This window comes from Triticum dicoccoides, chromosome 1B (assembly GCF_002162155.2).
Source record: "Triticum dicoccoides isolate Atlit2015 ecotype Zavitan chromosome 1B, WEW_v2.0, whole genome shotgun sequence".
NCBI classification, from domain to species: Eukaryota; Viridiplantae; Streptophyta; class Magnoliopsida; order Poales; family Poaceae; genus Triticum; species Triticum dicoccoides.
The window spans coordinates 200,867,308-200,886,379 of record NC_041381.1 but is presented as its reverse complement, the minus strand read 5'-3'; the positions used below and the strand labels follow the sequence as shown (position 1 = coordinate 200,886,379).

At 43.2% G+C, this 19,072-nt stretch overlaps 1 long non-coding RNA gene across 1 annotated transcript; it reads left to right on the top strand.

Moving 5' to 3' along the window:
• Positions 1-11,471: 11,471 nt before the first annotated feature.
• On the top strand, positions 11,472-16,218 carry LOC119328295. Its single transcript, XR_005158912.1, has 7 exons — positions 11,472-11,586; positions 11,657-11,753; positions 11,841-11,909; positions 11,989-12,078; positions 12,192-12,280; positions 15,823-15,920; positions 16,085-16,218. It is a non-coding gene; the product is annotated as an uncharacterized LOC119328295 (long non-coding RNA).
• Positions 16,219-19,072: the final 2,854 nt, after the last annotated feature.

The window sequence follows — 19,072 nt, the reverse complement described above, 5'->3', positions numbered from 1 at the left end:
CAAAAAAAATAATGCAAAGAGAAACTAATCATACTGCTAAACTCACTTCTAATTACCCGACCACTCTAATCTTCCTAGTTGTTTCTGGCGCGTGATGTTGCTTAGCCCCCTTAGATTATGTTCACACTCCGTCACTACCGGCTTGATCTCTCGGAAACGCTCATAAGGAAAGTGTGTGCGTGCGGTGAGTATATAAGTGTATGTATATGAGCATTTGCGTCTGTACCCTGTTAAAAAAACTCAATTGTATGACGGATGTAAAAAAAGATAGACGTAAAAAAGAAAAAGCTGACCGCATGATGAAAGAAGGGGCTGGCAAGATGGCATGTTCCTCACTATATTATGATGATACAAAAAAACTTTAATTGGAGGATGATACAAAAGAACGTTAGCTTGAGGATGATCTTTCTTAATGCGGTACACAATTTGTTTGTAGTGCTGTCCCAGGCTGCACCCTCCAACGATAGGAACTGATATTTTAGATGATTCAGTAGCAAAGTCGAAACGCCACATTTGCATCCGTCCAAAAATTGCTCAGTTGATTGGTGCATAGGAAAGCAGCTCTTAACACTAGGATCATCTGAACCAAAGCTTACAAAGGGAAAGATGGTGACCTGGATGATAACCACTGGGAAGCCATGGAGATATTTAATTTGACACGCTGGGCGAGTTGCTAACCACACGCAGGAGACGATGTGTCATCGAGTACATTTGAAGAAAAGTTCATCGATTTAAAAAATTTATCTATTTTGAGCAAATGTTCACAAATATGAAAAAAGTTCATCGGTTTATTCAAAAAGTTCATCGAACTTGGAAAAAAGTTCATCTAATTTCAAAAAAAATCTCTAATTTGGAAAAACTTCAGCGATTTTGGAAAAAAGTTCATGAATTTGTAAAACGTTCACCTATTTTGAAAAAAGTTTCATCGATTTAGAAAAGAAAAATCACGAGTTTGAAAAAACGTTCACGAGTTTGAAAAAAAATCGATTTGGAAAAAAAAAAGTTCATCTATTTGAGGAAAAAAATTGCAAATTCGAAAAAATAAAGTAAATAAGGACAGAAAAAAAAGTAAAAAGTAAAAATATGAAGAAAGAAGAAATGATGAAAAAACATGTATGTAATCACAGCTGCTGCGCGTTTTTTGCAGTTTAGGAAACAGAAAAGAAAAGTGAAATGAGCCGGCCCAACGTTACGAGGGAGTGTGTGTCATTTGGAAAATGATGAAGGAACGGGTGTCGTGGTCGCCCTTTAGGAAATACCCTCGAGCGAGGTCCTTCTTCTTTCGTTGTTGGGCAGGCCCATGCGATGAATCGTTCCCTCTCACCTACAACGCTTGCTTGGTCTGCTGATGCACGTGCAAAGACTGCTTACCTGAAAAAAGCGCTACGTTCGTAGGAAAAGTCGACATTTTTAAACATTCTTTTGAATTCAAAAAATTGTTCACGAATTGGAAAAAAGTTCATGACCTTGAAAATGTTCGCAAAGTCGAAAAAATATTCCTAGAATTCAAAAACTATTCAGGCTTTTTAAAATTTTCACGAGTTACAAAAAGTGTTCCTCAATTAAGAACTGTTCACGAATTCAAAAAAGTCGTCGATTGGAAAAAAATGGTCGTGAACTTCAAAAATGTTCATCATGTGGAAACAATGTTCCAGAAATAGAAAAATATTCGTCAATTTGAAAAATGTTCGTGAATGTGAAAAAAATGTTCACGAATTTGGAAAAATGTTCGCAAATTCTTAAATGGTCATGAAATAAAGAAATGTTCACAAATTAAAAAGATGTCCTTGAATTTGTAAAATGTCAACAGATTGCAAAAACTGATCACAACTGAGAAAATGATTAAGGGTTTAATAAATGTTCCCATATTTAAAAGTGTTCACAAATTCAAAAAAAAACATGGATTAGAAAAAATGTTCGTGGATTCAAATTAGTTTGTGAATTCAAAAATATTCATGGATTAAAAATTGAGAATTGAAAAAAGGTTCATGGATTAGAATAATATTCACGGATTCAAAAGGGATATAAAAGAAAACAGAAAAGGGAGATAAATATGAAAAATAAAAATAAACAAAAGGGCGTATAAAAGAAACACGAAAAGGAAAAACCGGAAAAAAATCAAAGTAAGAAAACAGAAAGAATGAACCTTCTGTAATCTTCCCAAAACCAGGTGAAAGGCTGCAAAAGTTTCCTAAAATCGGCTGACGAAAGCCGCTCCCGCATCGCTCGCTCAACTCTAACGGGTCGGCCGAGATATGGATGCCTTGGGCGATCGCCATGATATGTATCGCAAGGAACGATACATACTAATTTTTGTCAACGAGGGAGACCCACTCGCTACGAGCGACCCGTTTCCGAGAACTAGGTGATGCCCCGTGTTGCTGCAGAAACCTTGCTAAGAAATGTCTAAATAATTGCCACAAAACTTCTAAAACAGATGGAAGTCAAATGTAAACTTTAAAAAATGAAGCATATAAAAAGAGAAAATAATTTGTAGTTAAAAGAATGTCATTTATAACAAAATGCGAAGGATGAACTCTAATGCAAAAAATTATCTTTGAATAATATGCATGAATTAATGTTGTGACATCACTTTTGCATGCATAGAATAGTGCAAAAAATTAATTTATGGCTTGCGATTTGCTTATGTGTCATGTTTGCATGATTAGAACAAATAGGTAGTGAGTTGTAGTTAGAACTGGTAATGGATTGTACTAGCTATTTAGAAATAGAAGATGCACAAGAAAACTGCTAATGGGCTGGTCCAAGAGAGGAATGCAATGGGCGAGCGTTATAGTTAACGGTTGCTATAAGCGACCAAACCGCTAACTTTTTTTCGAGAGTACGCCAATGGCGTACCATATTGAGAAACACTAAAACGGGGCGAGCTACGTCCCTCCACAGCGTTTTGACTTCATCAGCCGTTGGATTTTGCATACTAACGTACCAGATCACTCAATTATCCCACAGTGCACGATGAGCCTTTTTTATCTCGCCAGCCCCGAGCGTCATAACTGGCCACGTATATGGGCTGCTGCTCCGTTGACCGACTTGGACGTCCTCACGTTAAACGGGCTGAGGAACCGTCAACGGGCCCCCAGTTTCTCTCGTGGGCGGTGGCAGGCGATGTGGGGAAGGTGGAGGTGCGGCACCACCAACGACACGGTTGGTTACTCAAAAAAACGACACGGTTATCTCAAAAAGAGAAAAAAAAAATACCAACGACACGAGAGGACGAAGAAAGAGGAGGAGCGCTTGATCCAATCGTTGCCACGCCACCCCCGCCCATCCGTCTAACGCAGCTGCTTAGGAGGTGATGAGGGGTTGAAGAAGACATGGGATTCAATCCAGGTGTCCACCGTTGCATGCTCTGGCTGCAACATCTATTTCGTTATGAATTGTTGCGAGGATTGTACCATGCATGGGATCCAATCCAGATGTTCATTTGTTCGTGGGATGTGCCAGGTTTAGGTTAGCTAGGCATTCAATCTTTTTTTGCCATTCGATGAGGATTAATGACGGTTCTTTTTTCTTTTTTTTTAGAAAATATTTGTACATTTGGCTATGTTTAACAAAAAATATATTTTTGCTTGGATTTCTCCATTGTTAATTTAGTTGTTACCATTAACTTGAACAACGATGGTTGTGCACTTAAATCTTCAATGGCAGTAGGCTAAACATGGGGACGGTGTGTTGTCATTAATTTTAATTTGCTTCGATGAGAACATATAGCAACACCTCCTTATCTTATGAATTATCCTTTGTACTAACGGGTGATGCCATTATTTGCTATGGCCTTTCATCCAATGTACTCTAATTTAGATGGAGCAAATATGTATAATGTCAAGATTTTTATTTTCAAATTTTTATGTTATTTCATTCTTAAGATGAACGGGCGCGGCAACGTGCGCTATCATGTTCTAGTTTTTATAGAAGAGAGCAAGATATTTACAAGAATCCGTTGGTCGATGCGAACATCAACCTCCGGAGCTCCTACACCAACCATTACACATAGATCAATGTCTCACAAATCTATCTAGTCCTCCTACTCCTACACCCGCTTGCCTCCAATCGAAAATGTCCTCTAAGATCCAGCTAACTAGTTCCCTTGGTCCTTTGCATTGCTCTGGCCGGTTGAACACTTTGGCATTCCTCTGCTTCCATAAGGACCAAGCCACTCCAATGACGAGAGAATCGAACCCCCTCCTGTCCTTCCCCTGGTAATCTGTTCTTGTAGTGCTCCACCAAGCCTCCCAGGTATCTTGGGCTTCCGATGCATGATTGTTTAAACGTAGTGTGTCGAAGCAGGTATGCCAAACTTCCCTCGCATATACGCATTGCACCAAGATGTGCTCAACGTTATCCTCCTCCTGCGAACAAAGAAAGCACTCGGACGTCTCATCATGTAAGCCGTGTCGCGCACGTCTGTCAGAGGTCCACAACCGATGCTGTCCGGCCAACCAAGCAAAGATCTTACATTTCAGAGGCGCCCAACTCCTCCAAATCGCCTCTGCCATCGAGGCACGGATCCCCCTTGGCATATTTGCTTATAGGTGGATTTTGCAGCGTATTCTCCTAATTTCATGAGGCCAAATGAACTTATCATTTACCAGCTCGTCTCTTTGCACATGGAAATAGCATGCCTAAGATGCACAGTTTGCAGCAGGGCACCCATGGAGTATTGCGGTGGCACATCATGTATCCATCTTTCTCCAGTCATGGCCTGCTCTACCGTTCTTGCGTTCCTCGTTTTGGTGTCAACCACACTAGCCAGTGTAGGGGCAATGTCTTGTACTGCAAAACCATGGATCTATCTATCTCTCCAAAATAGAACCTTGTCCCCCTTTCTACTTCGATCTTGACCAAGCTATCAAACACCATCCTCGCGTCCTCATCCACCAAGAACTGAAGTCCCTGCCACGGTCTCCGATCATCTGTGCACCGCAGCCACTCCCAACGCACCCTCAGGGCGATGGCTTGCAACCCCAAGTTCTTCACTCCAAGCCCTCCAAGTGTCAGAGGTTTACATATTGCATTCCACGCTACAAGGCACTGACCTCCATGAGCCCGATCTTTGCCCGCCCAGAAGAAAGCGCGCATCCAGCTATCCATATCCTCGAGCACCCAAATTGGCGGCTTCATCACGAGCAGTTGGTGCACTGGCCTTGTTGCGATGACGGATTTGACCAGAATGAGCCGACCTGGCCGCTGCATGAGCCCTCTCTGCCATGCAGGAATAAAGTGCCGAACTTGATCAAGAAGAGGTTGCCATTGAGCTTTAGTCAGATTTTTGATAGCCAACTGGAGTCCTAGGTAGCGACTGGGGAACTCGCCAATGGGGCATTGGAGGAGGCTCTGCACGCGTGCTCTATCATCGGCATCATTTGTGATGAGAATGGCGGAGGATTTGCTGTAATTTACTCTCAATCCGGAAGCTTCTCCAAAGATTTCCAAGGCACACCTTACAAACTCCAAATCTTGCGTCGATGGCCTTACAAAGAATGTCACATCGTCGACGTAGACTGATAATCGTTGCATGGCCGATATCCCGGTGTAGTTGCTTAGGACTCCTACTTACAGTGCTTTCATAATGATTGCAGTGAGTGCCTCCATGGCAATGACGAACAGCAGAGGTGAAACCGGATCACCTTGCCGAAGCCCTTTGGCAGGCCATATCCTGCTCCCAGGTGACCCATTCACCAACACCTTTGTGCTCGCAGTCTGCAGCAGGGTTGCGATCCAGTTCAGGCAAGTGGTTCGAAATCCCTTCGCTCTGAGCACTTCGAACAAGAACGGCCACAATAGCGAATCAAAAGCACGCGTGATATCGAGCTTCAGGAACACTCCTGGATTCTTCCTAGCATGAATTTTCCTTGCCACTTGCCTCACAAGCAGATAGTTGTCATGCAGATTCCTCCCTCTGATAAAAGCCGATTGGTTAGCACTGACCAGATCGGGCATGCGCCTTCGCACTCTATTGGCCAGCAACTTCGCAAACAACTTGGAAAAGCTGTGTGGCAAACTTATTGGCATGTAATCTCCTACTTCGATGACGTCTGACTTCTTAGGAATTAGCACAATGAGCGCTCTATTTAGCTTGGTGAATCCGCGGTGATCACCCACAGCGAGCTTGGATAGTGCAGCCATGATGTCATATTTGATGATCTGCCAGGAATGCTGATGGAAGGTTGTCGTGAATCCGTCCGGTCCAGGTGCACGATCCGGGTGCATCTCTTTGATGACTTGCCACACTTCCTGTTCTGAGAATGGCACTTCCAGCTCCGCCGGGTCGAGTTCCTCCATGCCCAAGTAACCTAGATCAAGTGTGAGTTGTCTTGCTCGCGCAGTACCTAGCAGGTTTTGAAAGGCCTCCGTAAAAATTTGCTCTTTCTGTTCTTGCTCGGTTGCAATCTCGCTTCCCTGTTTAACTTTTGGAATGAAGTTTTTCGCTCTTCTGCCATTAGCAATAGCTTGGAAAATTTTAGTGTTGGCGTCCCCCTCATGCAACCATCTGTATCTGGACCTCTGGCGCTCGATTGTCCTCTCCAAGGAAGCTAATCCCAGCAGCGCATGTTTTAGGGTCCTTCTCAGCCAGCTTTCCAACTCTGTGAGAACTCTTGTGTCCATGGCTTGATCTAGTCGAAAGATGACCAGAGTTGCGACTGCCATTTGCAGCTTGATGTTGCCCAGTTTCCTCTGGCCCCAGGCTTGCAACGCGGCACCTGTGTTCCTAAGTAACATGTCCAACCTCTTAAAAGGATCCACGATCGCAGGGTCACACACCCACGCCTCCCTTGCTGTTTGCTCAAAACCTTCAAGTTTTATCCAGATGGAGTCAAAACGAAATCTTTTCTTAGGCCAGAACATGGCTCTCGTGGTAAGATGCAACGGGGCATGGTCAGATACGCCCGTGGAAAGGGCCTGCAGGAGACAATCTGGACATTCCAGCTCCCAGTCCACCGAGACCAAGACTCGATCTATCTTCGTAAGTGTTGGTTATTCTCCCAAACCGCTAACTCATCTAACTCCTATTTGGTGTCTTAAGCGTTGGTTATAGTGCAATATGCAAACTGGCGCACCTCCCCACGCATTGTGTGCGTAAATGGGTTAGCTCATGTACATCTTGGTTTTCATTAGTTTGTTAACCTTTCCTTGATTGTTCTAAAGGTTCTTCTGCGTTGTTTCCCCCTCGGCACGGGTTTTGCCGTTTTCCCATTTTCTTTTCATTTTTATCTTGTCGTTTCTTTTTCTTTTTCATTTTATTTTTAATTAATTATTTATTTACTTATTTTGTTATTTCTTTTTAAATTTTAGTTAATATCAAATTCAGAAAAAACAATTCAAATTCGGTATTTCTTTGTCCAATTTTTTCTGAACTTTTATTGAATACATGAATTTTTCTCAAATTAGTGAGTTGTTTCTAAAATTATGATTGTTTTTTTAAAATTTATGGTCTTTTTTCATTTTCACAAAAAAAAATTAGCTTACGCACTTCTCGAAGGCATGATTTTTCCCCAAGTTTCATGAACTTTATTCAATTGTGTTGACCTTTTTTTCTAAAAAAGAAAATCAAGTTTTTCTTTATTAGGAAAAGTCAACGGCTAGTTCTTCATAGTCAACGGTTGCTAGTAGACCGGTCATTGCTCATGGTTGCAGGTCCATCAGTTAGCCGATTTAAAAAATACTACTCAGGTGGGCCGACTCATATATTCCCGCGCATGAGCACCAATTATCTCAGCTGGCGCCAAACTCAAACCCTATTCGGCTCCTGCTGCACTAGTTATACCTTCATTCACGCCTGGCGCACACCCCTCCTAGTCCCAGACATTTTTTCTTTTCCTTTTTATTTTTTTTCCTTTTTCTTTTCTCTCCCCTTGTACTTTCCTTTTCCATTTTAATAAATACACAAGCTTTTCAAATTTGAATACTTAATTCGAATTTATGATTTTTTTTAATTCATGAAGTTTATTGAATTCGCCAACTTTTTCCCCAAATTCAAGAACTTTTTTTTCAAAATGATGAACTTTTTCCAAATCTGTGAACCTTTTTCTTCCAAAATCCAAGAACTTTAATCAAATATGTGAACTTTTTTTAGAACTTTTTCTATATCCATGAACTTTTTTTCAGCATCGATGATTTTTTTTCAAATCCATAATTTTTTGAAGTCCTGTATTTTTTGAAAATTTTAAATCATGTACTTTTTTGAACTCGTGGTCTTTTTCGAATTTCTGATTTTTTTTTCCCAAAAGTCAATGGTTTACCGGTTAACTAATCATCCTTCGGCGGGGCAATGTTGACCGAGCGAACCAAGTACGGGGTGTTGCGCTCTGGCCAGCAACCGCGTTGTTTTTGGACGGGCTGGCCCACAACCGCGAGGCGCATGGGTGCTGGTTTGGCTCTCCAGCACTTCGGGCGCTGAGGAGGAGCACTCGGCGCAAAGGTGCCATTTAGGCTGGTTCCTATTCGACGCCTTAAGCGCCCGTTACAAGTGTTCTCGCAAACGGGCGCACACCCACCTCCGCGCTGGGCCGGCCCATCTGCCTATTTGTGTTTCTTTTTTCAAAACGCAAAAAGAGCGCAGAAGTACTGGTTAACAGTACTACGCACTAACCACTACGCCAATCAGCACCACGTGACAACTTTGCTCTATTCCTCTCGTTTCTTCTTGGTAGTCTTCGTTTCCTTTTTCTTTTCCCCCTTTTTCGTATTTTTTTTCTTCCTCCTGGTTCTACAAACTTTTCGGAAAATTCGTGATTTAATTTAAAATAGATGAACTTTTTCTCAAATTTGAACAAAATTTTATGAATTTTTTTCAAATACGATGAACTTTTTTCAAATTCGATGAACTTTATTTCAACTTTGATGAACTTTTTTCAAATTCGATAAACTATTTTCAAATTCAATGAACTTCTTTAATATCCGATGAACTTCTTTACAAATTCGATGAACTTTTTTCTACATCTCACAAAATAGATGAACTTTTGCTTCAGATTCGATGAACTTTTTTCAAATTCTATGAACTGTTTTCAAATTTGATGAACTTTTATAAATTTGATGAACTCTTATTCAACTTTAATGAACTTTTTTAAAATCCAGCGAACTTTTTTTCGAATTCTATAAAGTTTTTCCAAATTTGATGAATTTTTCTTCAAATTCGATGGTCTTTTTTCAAAATGGATGAAATTTTTTCACGAACTTTTTTCAAAATCGATGAACGTTTTTTAGTTTGTGAACTTTTCTTCAAAAATGACGAGTGTTTGCAAATTCACGACATTTTTCAGAATAATTCAAAAATCAAAGTGATATAACAGACGGTATTATGCAAATAAATAGCGCAGCCATGCTGTTCTTATAAAGTTGTCGCTGTTTCTGTCATGTATATCCCTTGGCTCTAGTGCTTAGATAAACTTAGAGAAGAAGTCATCGACCTGAGTTTGAATCCAAGAAACGCCTTTTTTTGCAATTTTCAACCTCGAGCCCATTTTGTTTTTGTTTTCACATCTTTTCCTTTTTTGTTGCTTAATTTCATAAATAATTTCAAATATCCTAAGTAAATGTATTGCAAACATAATATTTGAAAAAATGTTATCAAGAATTTGAAAACTGTTAAATTTATATAAAAATATGCTTCTCATGTATTCGAAAAATATATAGAAAAAAATATAAAATATGTATGAAATTCTTTGATCATTTATTGAAAATAATTTTATCAATAATGTGTAAAAATGTTAAACGAAAGAGTAACCAAAGAATAACGAAAGAAAAGAAAGACCAAAATACAACAACGAAATAAAGGAAACTAAGGAAGTAGTAAAAAAATAAAAATGACACAAAAGAAATAAAAATAAAAATAATTGAAAGGACACACCAACAAACCACCGACAAACGAGCGAACACATATCAGTGACAAAAAAACCAAACAAACCAACGAAGCTACAGTGAGCGATCCACCTAGCCAGGACGTATCTCTACTCTTAATGGACGAGTTGGTTGAATAGTCCCCCCACTTTCGTCTGGTTTTTTTTTCAACCGGTTTTTTTCGTCTGGTTTTTTCCATCAAATTACCCCCACCCCACGCCACCCACCGAACCCCGCCCACCAAACCCCACCCATGTAGGTAGCCAAAGAAACAGCGCCCTGCCGCCCATCAGGATCGCCCTGACGCCGATCCCCATGCCCCATACCCCGTCGCCAATCCCCATACCCCACTGCCGATCAGATCTGCACAGCCGTCGTGCGATCTGCGCACTCCACAGCACCGCCGCCGCGGAACGACTTGACAGTGCCGCCGCCGCTGGCAGTTTCTGGGTCACGCGCCGCCACGGAACGTGCGACCGGCGACGCTGTACGGTTTCAACCCCAGGTATGAACACACATGTTTTGTTTGTTTGTTATGTCTACGTGTACGGTCAGGGCGATCCTGATGGACTCGTGTTCAAACTAAATCAAGCCATGCCAGACTTCTTTTTCCACCTCCGCTGCCGGTAGCTGCCCGCGGGACCTCACAAATCAAACCCCTCTGTAACTAATACAAGACCTTTTAGGTCACTACTTCCGTGACCTAAAAGGCCTCATATTAGTTTACAAAGGATGTACCTCCAATCTAGATAACATGAAAAATACTTTTAGTACTGAAATGTTGAATTGCACGACATAGAAATAAACAATCTCCCATCCAGAACTCCTTGGGTACCATCTGAATTGGTTATCCTTCCTAAAAAAAATATTAACAGTCACTGAAACATTACAACATAGTTGCATCAATCAATACCTTGCTGCCTGGATCACTTGTTTCTGTAAAAATTACACCACAACTTCATGTGCCCACGATATTTGAGTTTCAGAGCAGCCCTTGAGAGTAGTTTGCGAATCAATTACGGAGAAGGATTCCAGAGTGATTTTGACTGGATTTTGACTGGATTCCAGAGTGATTTGGAATTTGGGATTAATACATGTCCGCGACAGCGCATTAGTAATGAAACAATTCTCTGAAAGAATCAGCAAAGTAGAACTTGTGACGTTTCATTATGTCCCTCCAAACAACCTTGATGGATATCCTTGTCAGAATAGCACAACCGCATATGAATCAACTAACACAGCAATGGGAAGATAAATAATTATTCTGAATAGCAAAGAATAGGTAAGTTCACATGAAAAAATAGGCCACCTTTCTAAATTCTAAACCTGTACAATAGCAAGTTGCGCTTGTGATCTTCGACGGCCTTCATCTACTGCAGTCAGATGAACAGGACATCTTAGCATCTTGAATTCTTAACATGTATCCAGCAGAGTCAGTTTACAAAAAAAAATGGAAAGTAGCAAAGTCCGTTGGACATGTCTTTCTATTTTCATATATATAGCAAAACTCATAAATCTGTAACAATCTGCCCGTATGGACTGGATTTCTGTACAATGGGAACGGGCGTTTAGTACTGTTGGTATTTCACGTGATCTGCTTGCAGAGTCAGTTTACAAGTTTTTGCTATATACCCGAGTCTGTTGGACATGTCTTTTTTTAGTAGTTACATATGGGGACTCCACACAGCAAGCCAACGGAACAGACGACTTCATCACATGTACCTCCAGGTATATGTTCACCTATAAATTGTGCTACACAAGTCAAACATATATATGTTCAACTATATATGTGTTGCAGTCCCGATGGAGGGGACAAGTGTTGACGACTCTAACGAAGGGATTATACCCGTAGCCGATGATGTTGACAAAATTTACCCATGTAGTCCAGGCATAAGGTTTATTTTTATCCTTTTTAGTTGAAAAATCATACCTAACAGACTTGGGCACAACTGATTCTAATGTATCAACATCTTGACTTCTAGGAGTCCATATTACTCCCTCCGAACGGATGATACTTGAGACCGATGGTGATAGCACATATGATACTCCAGGTATATATCTACCTCCATATATATGTTCAGCTACATATTTTGTTATACATGTCAAACACCATCACAGGAGATGTTGCAGGCCTGATGGAGGGGCCAAATGGTGACGACTCTAACGAAGGGGTTATACCTGGAGTCGACGATGTTCACAAGAATTACCCAAGTAGTCCAGGTATTAAGGCTGTGCATATATACTGATATTGCTTTTATGCTTTTTATGTGATAAATCATACCTAACAGACTTGGGCAGAACCGATTCTAAAGGATCAAGCGTATGACCTGTAGGAGCCCATATTACTCACTCGGACTGGATGTTTCTTGAACAGGCCATTGTGAAAGGACATATGTTCATCAACCTTCCCATCTGATTTCGGGTAAGTATTATGTTGCCGAAAGGTTAAGACCATGTGCCTACAAGGCTACAACTTTGCCTTATTTCGGTCCAATATATATTTATGTTAACATGATGCAGACAACCCTCCAATATCATTCCTATATAATGTAGATTCCTTGCCAGCTCTCGGTAATCTGACAAAATAACTAGGTAGCATGCAACGTGACAGTTGGGAAGAGAGGTCGCATAATGTTCCACGCCATTGTCAAGGGCCTCGGTGCCCAAGACAGCAGGGCCTCGACTACGTAGTTCGTAGTCTCGATGGATAGGAGCGCTAGGGTTTTTGCCTGGCTGCTCAATGGTGCGGAAGGAGAGGATAGGAGTAGAGGGAGAGGTAGGAGATAATAACTTTATTGCTTGCCCTCAAAGGGTGCTGATTATACGATATATAAAGGCCCCATGGGCTGCTAACAAACTAGAAACCTATGCCTAGCAAACTACTCTTTTATTCTAGGAACTAATGTATAAGGACCAGGACTCCTGCCCGGACTACGCCTCGCCTATTGCGACAGGCGGCTGTTGCTCCTGGTCGCGTGGCCCACGCCTGTAGGAAGTGCCCCACATGACATCTCTCCCCCCTCGACGAGCAGCTCGTCCTCGAGCTGAAAAGCGGGGTAGCGCTCGACGAAACTGTCAAGATCCTCCCATGTAGCTGATGATGCTGCTTCACCCTTCCAGTGGACGAGTAGCTGGCAAACGCCGCGTGCTAGGCGCGCACGAGTCACGCGCTCCGGTTCTGGAACAGCCGCCCTGTTGTGGATCGGAGGCAAACCCGGCGGTGCAGTTGGAGGCGTGCCGAAGAACTTCTTGAGGAGGCCCACGTGGAACACGTCATGGAGGCGCGAGCGTGCCGGAAGCTCAAGGCGGTAAACCACGTCGTTGACGACCTCTGAAATGCGGTACGGCCCATAGAAGCGTGGCTTGAGCTTGCCCCTGGTTGGCAAGTTGAGAGAGGACGCGGTGCGCTGGCGAAGGCGAAGCCAGACCCAATCGCCCACGTCATGCCGAATGTCCCGATGGCGTCTGTCATAGTAGGACTTGTAGACCGCCTGTGCCTGTTGTAGACGATAGCGGACGTCCCCGAGTAGCTCGTCGCGCTCCGCTATGCTCCTGGCCACTGCGGCTACCCGCGTGTCGCCCGGCTCGTAAGAGCGAATAGTGGGAGGGTCACGGCCATACACAAGCTTGAACGGAGTTTCTTGGGTCGCTGTCTGGTAGGCGGTGTTGTAGATGTACTCGGCCCAGGGAAGCCACCGGAGCCACTGCCTGGGACGATCCCCGGTGAGACAAGGTAGGTACATCACAATGATCTTGTTAGCAGCCTCCGTTTGGCCATCCGACTGTGGATGAAACGCTGACGTCATGTGCAGCTTTGTCCCGGTGAGGCGCATGAGCTCCCGCCAAAAAGCCGAGGTGAAGACGGGGTCGCGGTCAGAGACCATGGACCGCGGAACGCCATGGAGACGAACAATCTCGGCGAAGAACACCTGCGCCACTGATTCCGTCGTGTACGGGTGGGCCAGCCCTCACACACATTGTCCAACTCTCGCACTTTCAGCCCTCACGCAACAATTCGACAGTGAACAAATAGATCATGCTCCTACGGTCAATGTGGCCCCCACATACATTCGCAACACCGAAACCTATGGTACATATCCTATCAACCATCATCTTTCATCATGTAATCATTCATGATATATAAATAATGATTCGATGATGTTGTAGGTGCATACCTAAGCAGAACCTTCGGTGATGGTGCTGTACATGGCAACCTCATCGAAATCAATGTGCACCTACAAAATGTCGACCAGCAAGCCAGTGATCCGGTAACAATAGCGGATAATGGAGTGGACGAGCAGAGTCATGAGTCCAGAGCAGCGCGTGGGAGGAGAGAGCGAGCTTGCAATGGAGGTATGGCGGCAAACAAGCATCAACAGAAAATTGGCAAGCAAAAAACATGTACGCAGGTACCGCGTGGTGAGAGGAATGCTCTACGCGATCGGCGTAATGAAAGGTTTGCAGGTAGGGTGATGACCCCAACTGTCAGGTCCATCTCCATACCGGAAATGAGCTCAACTGGACAACCTACCGTAGTGGAAGCACACGGTGCCTCGACCTCATCTAGCACGCCGGAGTACACGATCAGAAGTGAAGGTAACACTCCCATCCTTACTCTCCTTGCGTCCCTTGAGACTAAACCCTCATTTATTGGTTTCGCACCTGAGCAGACGACATGGATGCTTACCTTAGTCGTCTCATTTATTGGTTTCACACCTGAAAAGAAGGTCATTTCTACTGAAACCACAATGACAATGTCAATCCCACTCCTAGAGTTGTTGCAGATCAACAGCTGCTGTGAGTACAAGAACTCTCCTCCTATCTGCAAGATCAGCAGTACAAGCAATACATTTTCTGAGTATATTTTCATATTTTCAGAGTACTTTAAGCAAGATTACTAAAGTTACTGAAATTTACTTCAAGCAAGATTACTGGAGTAAAACACGCTCACTATGTTTACTGAAATTTTACTAAAAACTGTTCCCACAACTACATCTCCTACTCCTAATCTGTACCCATACGCATACAAATAAATTGTACCCTATTCCTAATCTGAACCAAATCTGAACCAAAACGCACGGGCAACCATGAGTGAAGGGAGGGGACAGGGGAAGCTCACCACGCGCTAGAGATGCTGGCGAAGAGGAGCATCATCGAGCATGATGTCCTCGAGCAGATGTACGTCGTCGAGCAGGATGTCCACGATGCCGTAGGAGATGAAGGGGAGGGCGTACCCCATGCAGCCAGGCCGTCGGCGACTGCTCCTCCCGCTACTCCTCACAGCACCATCTTCAAATTCAGAACCGCCGCCTCCACTCCTCACCATCTTCAGATGTGCTCTTGCTCCTCCCACTCATCATCATCGCGGGGACGTCCAGACACTTCAGATCCAGCCATGGGTACAACTCTCCAGCTGCTCCTCGCCTCCGCTTTGGTAACAAAAACAATCTTGTGGCGACTTCGCTGGTGTAGGCGACGCGGGTGAGAGGGAGCGGCGAAGACGTCACAGGAAGGCGGCGGCGGCGACGCGTGTGGGGTGGAGGCGAGCATCGACGTCGACGCGGGCGAGATGGCGGCGGCGAGCGAGCAAGAGAGAGGCGAGCGGCGGCGACGCGAGCAGCGGAGCGAGGCGAGCTAGGGATTTGGACCAGAGAGTGGGGAACGAGTGAGTGAAGCGAGTGAGCCAATGAGGGGCAAAATTGAAAACGGACGAAGTTTCTATTACCTTTGTTCCGAAATATATGTATATGTGACGAGAAATGTACGTGGATTCTAAACGCTCTTATAAAAACTTTACGGAGGGAGTGTATGTTCATATATTTATATGAAATCAGCAGTATCCAGTTTTTTATTGCAAATGAAAAATGTGTTAGTCTGACTTTTGTTCTAAGATATTATATATATTTATTTAATGCAGTATAAAATATTCTTTGTATTTTTATATGTTCCACTTTTGTTCATCAGAGATAAAAAGTGATGGCTTTCAATGATGTTTTAGAAATATCATGCACATCAGCACTGACGTAACGATGACGGGTTGAATTGAGACACAACGAGAAGAGGTGCATACCACTAATTCTTCTTTATATATATGAAATGAAATGAATTCCTCTTCATTCTTTTGTTCTAAAAGAAGAAAGTTAGATTCAGCGATGCTCCTCCCCTTTGGGGGCGCATTCCGATTATGTTATCCAAAAGGTGTATTTTTATATGATTATTTTTTCAGGACATGGGAGAGATAAAGATGTATTCTAGCGACGTTGAAAAAGAATACATCGACAAGGGTTCTGAGACGATGTCGTTGGAAGGGGACGAAAGGTTTCGAAGTTTTTTACAACACAATGACATTGAAATTGCAGGGATTTGTCTAGCTATTTTGTTTTTCATTTTATGCTCTCGCGGAACGGTAAAAAACTAGTGAAGCTGGTTTGCGCAGTGAGTATTGTCCATTACAGACATTTTTAGACCTTCCACGTGAAGTATTCGTGTTAACTACATATATTTCTTTTGCATGATAGATATGAATTGAGGAAGTAGTTTTTATTATACTTGCTCAAACATCATGTGAATGAAGTTAAAGAGCACTTTTATGATATTGTGCGGGAATTTCTTAAGCGCGTCAAGTAGATCTTAATAATTTATAACATATTTTTAGTTGGGTCATCATTTTAGATGTATACATTGTCAATTTGCCATTTTGTTATTGGTTTAAATTACAAGTGAAGTGGACTTCAATTATTATGCAATTGTGACCGTGTCATATTATCTCTACCTGTGAAATTTAACATGCATTATCTTTATATAACTTCAGCAAAATATTTCAACAGCCCGTGGCAACGCACGGGCATTCTACTAGTAATCATTATAAACGAGATATAGCCTTCGTGCCATTTAGGAGCTCTCACTGACTCATTAGTCAAAAACCCATTGTGGCAAGAACCACACGTGCCAATAGCCTAACACTTGTGAATTACCCCCTCCATATCAACGAAATCACTAATTAAGGACTACCTTTTTTTGCAAAGATCACACCCACCTTCTCAGGTTGCGACAAATGGCGCACTGGCGCATGCAGTGCGCCACTTACCATAGACTGGGAGTTTTCTCTTTAATCGCATATTTGTTTATTCAAAATGTTTTACCATTTAAACCGTGCATCCAATCTCGAACCGTTTTCATTATTGGATTCCTCACATCGAGATATTCAAAACTAGATCTCATGTTGATAGGTTTCGATGAACTTTTTATGAAAAAGTCGGACAAAAAACCCAGCATTTTTCCCTTACCGAAGGGCAGAAGCAAATCCATGCCTCCACGACAAGTAAATTCATTCTCTCGCGAAAGCAAATTCGTGCCAATAAATCCATGCCTGCCTCCACGATAACTAAATATGTGCCTCTCTCGGAAGGAAAAACTGTTGGGGAACGTAGTAATTTCAAAAAAATTCCTACGCACACGCAAGATCATGGTGATGCATGGCAACGAGAGGGAAGAGTGTCGTCCACGTACCCTCATAGACCGAAAGCGGAAGAGTTAGCACAACGCGGTTGATGTAGTCGTACGTCTTCACGATCCGACTGATCAAGTACCGAACGTACGGCACCTCCGAGTTCAACACACGTTCAGCTCGATGATGTCCCGCAAACTACGATCCAGCAGAGCTTTGCGAGAGAGTTCCGTCAGCAAGACGGCGTGATGACGGTGTTGATGATGCTACCGACGTAGGGCTTCGCCTAAGCACCGCTACGATATTACCGAGGTGGAATATGGTGGAGGGGGGCACCGCACATGGCTAAGAGATCAAGAGATCAATTGTTGTGTCAAGAGGTGTCCCCCTACCCCCGTATATAAAGGAGCAGGGGGAGGGGGCGGTCGGCCAGGAGGAGGGCGCGCCAGGGAGGAGTCCTACTCCCACCGGGAGTAGGAGTCCCTCTTTTCCTAGTTGGAGTAGGAGGGGGAAAGGAAGGGAAGGAGAGAGAGGAAGGAAAGGGGGGCGTTGCCCCTCCCCTCCTTGTCCAATTCGGACTAGAGGGGGAGGGGCGTGCGGCCTGCCCTGGCCGCCCCTCCTCTTCTCCAATAGGGCCCATGAGGCCCAATAAACCCCCCGGGGGGTTCCGGTAACCCCCCCGGTACTCCGGTATATGCCCGAAACCTTCTGAAACCATTCCGGTGTCCGAACATAGTCATCCAATATATCGATCTTTACGTCTCGACCATTCAAGACTCCTCATCATGTCCGTGATCATATCCGGGACTCCGAACCACTTTCGGTACATCAAAACACAAAAACTCATAATACCGATCGTCACCAAACTTTAAGCGTGCGGACCCTACTGGTTCGAGAACTATGTAGACATGACCGAGACTCGTTTCCGGTCAATAACCAATAGAAAAACCTGGATGCTCATATTGGTTCCCACATATTCTACGAAGATCTTTATCGGTCAAACCGCATAACTACATACGTTGTTCCCTTTGTCATCGGTATGTTACTTGCCCGAGATTCGATCATTGGTATCTCAATACCTAGTTCAATCTCGTTACCGGCAAGTCTCTTTATTCGTTATGTAATGCATCATCCCGCAACTAACTCATTAGTCACATTGCTTGCAAGGCTTATAGTGATGTGCATTACCGAGAGGGCCCAGAGATACCTCTCCGGCAATCGGAGTGACAAATCCTAATATCGAAATACGCCAACTCAACATGTACCTTCGGAGACACCTGTAGAGCTCCTTTATAATCACCCAGTTACGTTGTGACATTTGGTAACACACAAAGTGTTCCTCCGGTAAACGGGAGTTGCATAATCTCAGAGTCATAGGAACATGTATAAGTCATGAAGAAAGCAATAGCAACATACTAAACGATCAAGTGCTAAGCTAACAGAATGGGTCAAGTCAATCACATCATTCTCCTAATAACGTGATCCCGTTAATCAAATGACAACTCATGTCTATGGTTAGGAAACACAACCATCTTTGATCAACGAGGTAGTCAAGTAGAGGCATACTAGTGACACTATGTTTGTCTATGTATTCACACATGTATTATGTTTCCGGTTAATACAATTCTAGCATGAATAATAAACATTTATCATGATATGAGGAAATAAATAATAACTTTATTATTGCCTCTAGGGTATATTTCCTTCAAAAACATGTTTTTTTACGAGAGGCACGTCGCGGAAGCAGATTCATGCCTCCACGAGAAG